Here is a 4888-nt window from a genome sequence, read left to right on the forward strand (position 1 = left end):
CTTACTCATAGGAACACAATGCTACAGCCTTGACAACTTCAAGAGAACAGTGGTACTGAAATGCCTTTTTTTTTTGGATAGACCTCAAATTTCTGTTTTTTCTTTTTTTAGGTTGATCCTGTAAATAATCCTAATTAGACACCAGCGGTGAAACTACAAAGATTAAATAAATGCATTACCTGTATCACCGATTTAATGCAATACTGATTTTATGCACGGCAGAAATAAGCACGTAGAAGCTTGTGCAATTGTAGCATTTTAACTTATGTGATTTTAATCACCTTAAAAGGTAGAATTAGTTTTTAAATTAACCAGTGCAGACTATAAATGCTCTAGTTTAGAGACTCATTATGAAAGGGTAAATAATGAATTACAAGTATTTTCTGTAAATCCACAGAAAGAGTTTGTAATGTTCATTGGTGTTGTGTGATAGTAGTGTTTGGGGGAGTACAGTGCTGTGTTTACATAGAAGCAGCGGCTTGGCTTAAAACCACTGGGAATATTTTAAATATATGGACTGTTTTGCTTAAATGTTTGTTTTGGCCACATGGTGATGTTTGTTTTATTCCTGTCTTTTGTTTGTTGTTTTGTTCATTATTATTATTATTATTATTATTATTATTATTATATTATTATTATTATTATTATTGGTATTATTATTAGTATTATTATTTTAAAATATGTGCATTTGCGCTTAAACCTGCAGCTTCTGTCTCTGGATCTGCTTCCTGCCAGTTACCAGCCTTGTCTATGACACTATCCTTTCCACACTTCCCCATAATTAAAAGCCAGCGTAGTGAAGTGGCTTTTTCGTTGGAGCTTAACTAGAAAGTGAAAAGGCAAATAAATACATAATGAAGGGGTTCTGGTCTACAGAACATAAATAAGTATAACATATAGGGACCATTTTCTGGATCATGCCATTATTAGATGCAGAGCAGAATGGTCTGAATTTAATATAAATCCAAGATGTCTAATAAAGAAATAATTCAAAGTGGATATGAACAGCCATTTAGGGAACCATTTATTTGAACATGTTGGAAAAGGTGTTTTTTTTTCATGTTGAAAGATTCAGATTAAAGATGTTTCTCATTTAAGATGAGATAAAGCTGTCCAGTGCAGGAGTTTATCCATATGTTTTATTGTCTTTTCTTGTGTCTGGTGAAAGGGCTGAAAATACTCATATATACATTTCTCTGCATGGTAATTTTGCTGTTCACCTTTATTATACATTTACAATACTTTACCATCCCGCTTATGCAACTGTCCACCTCATAGATCTTCAAGCGCATCTCATCCTAGATAAAATGTGCCTGCTATGAGCTTTTGTATCTTGTTGAAAGGTACTTATAGGAATAAAAATATTGCGAACAAGAAGAGGGTGTTTTTGTTTTTGAAAAGAGATGAATGATCCCAGTTTTCTTAGCCATTAATGTACTTTTCTGTGGGTGTGGGTAATCTGCTGACGAGGGGGGGTGGGGGGCGCAGAGGTGCTGTTGAAATGCTTCAGGGGCACTGGATTTACTCACAGTAAACACGACTGTGAGATCCTGCCAGCATACAACAAGTGCAACATAACATACTAAAACTTGTATTTTGCAAGATTTTAAAGGGGAACAAAAAAGTTCTGAGAACAGTGTGTAAGCATTTTAAGTGGTGGTTCTGTTAGAAAGAGATATAGTTAGTGTGGGGCAAAAGACCAAAGGTAGAGAAATGCCCTTAGAATATGTATGTCAGTTGTAATTATCCAGCTTTTTCTATGGGAACAAACCCCCATTCCATCATATTGTAGAATGATACTTTTGCATCCAGCAACAGTCTGTGAACATGTCTTTTTGTAGATGTATTTCAGCACTTATGTTTTCTACAGATGGTGTTTATTACGTGATTTCAGCATGGTGTTTATTACGTGATTGTTAGCCAAAGATTCCCTTTTATCTCTGTAAAAGTAAGATTGGCTTTGCTAGGTGGCTTTTTTAGATTTTTTTTCTTTCTGTATGGGATAGAAGAAATGGAATTTGTTTTTTCAAGAATGTATTTATTTATTTATTTATTTATTTATTTAAATACAGACAAAAGGCTGAAATTTAGACTGGTTAAAACCAACCTGGCAGTGACCTGGTTTTTACTGAGGCCTTCCTTGGCTAAAGCCGTTGCAACGCTTTCATTTCTAGACGGTAATCGCCAAACCTTAACCATTTGTCCCACATTTTATATATTCACTATCACAACACCCATACATTCTTACAGAACACAGTTCTGAAACCTAATATTTCATTTGAAAAAAGCAAATATCAACTCTGTTGTCTATTCCAAGAATAGAATTATTAAGAAATGCACTCCTCCAATGTTTCTGTTGGAAATCATTGAGAAACGGTTTAGTTATCCTCAGGAATAGCCTAAACCCCGTTTAAACTTTTTGTATCTTGAGACTGTATTGACAGTGACAAATGGAACAGGTGATGCAATATTTATATACAGCTCAAATTACCACTCTAAAAAAACTCAAGAGTGATGCTCATTTGCATAGACTGATGTTGTTTACGTATGAAGTGTACCCAACATAAATACAATTTAGTTTTTTTTTCAAGGTGGTTTTATACAAAAAGATGTGTTAACTCACAAGAAAAACATAAAATGTGTCTATCTGATACAGCAGTATGCACATTTATTAGAACACCCTTTTGCTTTCGCTGGTTTGGCTTTTTGTGCAAATGAAATCAAACCACTGTAACTGAAAATCTTTGAAAATTGGCAACATAAACACATCAGTGATTGTCTAATTTAAACGATGATAGTAGACCACACATGCATTTCATTTAAAATAGTAAGAGTAAAAAAACACATAGCCACAAATGAAGACTTTTAAATTGCCTAATTAAAGAAAATTGTCACACTCGGATGTTTTCATGCATGGAGGTATATAAAGGATATAAATGACACATCTTAATGTATTCTAATACATTTGCACACTACTATATATGTTCTTAATATTAGAATATAAATTAAGTTTGCCGTATCAAGACAACTGAATAAACATGAGCTGCCTGGAGCACTGCACTCTGCTGTGGTGATTTATTTTCTGTCGACTAATGCTCCTACAATTAATAGCAATATCTATCCATGGGATTTTAGAGATAAGCACAAAAATATATAATACAAAATACAGAAGCATATTTCTGTGAGGTTGACAGAGCTGGTAGAGAGTGTAAATCTCCTCTTCGGGTGGTATTGCTCAGCTTCTTTTGAAGCTAATGAAATGTTTGTTTTGTAACATGCAATTGTAATTCCACATGACTGGATTATCTAGTACATCAGACCTAGAACTGTTTTTTTTTTTTTTTGAAACATAATAATGTCATTAAACTGATGACAGATTGTTGGAAACATTAATACTGTACGTTTAAACAAAGCAAAACGAAAAAAAAGTGTCAAAAATCTATATCAATTCTGCTCATTTCTGCAGTTTACCTTGGACAGTGATACCTGAAGTATTGCTGCAATAGTTAAGTGTAAATAAAAAATCAGATATATGCATACTGGTTTTGGTTTTATGTTAAAGAATATGCACTTTCAATAATTCACATTTATCAACAAATAAAATGGCAGGAGATTTACATTAAAAATTACTTCTATTCAATACATAGTGTTGCTTGGTTTCTCCTTTATTTATGAAAGCTACACATCATTGACAAAGGGTTAACGAATAAATATTTTTACATCTTTTAATGTTCATTTTGTAAATTCCATTTAAGGGTTAGTAATTGGGTTTTACAGTAGTCTCCGGCTAAGAGACCACCCCATTGGGAAGCAAGCAAAGTGTTCTTATAGCTGAAGTCAGAATTAGCCACCAGACACGATACGAATCAAAAAATAAATAAATATTTGTCACTTGTCATGATCCACGTACATCAACATATGACATGAACAGAATAAAGAAAAGAAAAGCAATAGGCAAGTGTATTTTAATAAACTGTAATAAAGTAACAGACAAACTAATGTTAATAAACTAACTGTCAAACTAAGTTAACACATCACCCCTCCACACATTAAAAATTCAACAGCAATTACAAGACATGCTTATTAAACACAATGGTGAAGCAATGGTGAAATTTTTTTCAAGACCCCGAACAATTTCTAACTTTTTGTAGCAAGAGAAACAGCTGTGCATTTCGCCGTTTGTTTACATGCTATTTTGTAGCAATGAGGTGCATTCATGGAAATCAGAATACAAAATGTATGAATGCTATGACGGTGGTGCTGGAAAGATTGAATCAACCAATCAGTGTGCCTCAAGACACTCTTGCAATGACAAGTCGCTTTTGAAAAGACTGAATAAACCATTTTAATTTAAGTTTGATGATGATGAGTTATCAGGTTATAAAACAGTAATGTGTCCATTGTGAATGAGTCGCTATTGGTGCCAGGAAGGTGTTCTTTTAAGCGAAGTCCCTGTTCCTTTAGCTGGAGCATTTATCATGGGAAAAATCTGTAACACCACAAGGGTGTTCCCTTAGGTGAAGTGTTCTCTTAGGAGGTTTCGAGTTTAGCCCTTAAATCAGAACCTTAGAAAATGCACATACTTTAATGAGTTACTCTTCAAATGATTTCAAATTATTGTATGCAATGGTGAATACAAAGACTATAGATCTGAAGAATGCTTTTGGTTTCAGCTTATGACAGATATTATTATTCATAGATCAATGAGCTTATGTTATTATCTAGCTCATAGTATATAATACATTGTCAAACAAATGCAAAGTAGTTTATTTGTAGATATTTTAAATCATGTAATCATTGCATAATAAATATGAAGACAAAGTTGATGATGCTGAAACAATGTACATTTACCTGCAAAAAAGTAGAATTTCCTAATATGAGATTGCCA

General features: G+C 33.3%; 1 protein-coding gene across 3 annotated transcripts in view; it reads left to right on the forward strand.

The window, feature by feature from the left end:
- The window catches only part of immp2l (inner mitochondrial membrane peptidase subunit 2), a 256942-nt gene that overhangs the window by 156151 nt on the left and 95903 nt on the right, over nt 1-4888 (forward strand). The gene's annotated exons all lie outside the window — the stretch shown is intronic.

This window comes from Polyodon spathula, chromosome 8 (assembly GCF_017654505.1).
Source record: "Polyodon spathula isolate WHYD16114869_AA chromosome 8, ASM1765450v1, whole genome shotgun sequence".
In the NCBI taxonomy this organism is placed as follows: Eukaryota; Metazoa; Chordata; class Actinopteri; order Acipenseriformes; family Polyodontidae; genus Polyodon; species Polyodon spathula.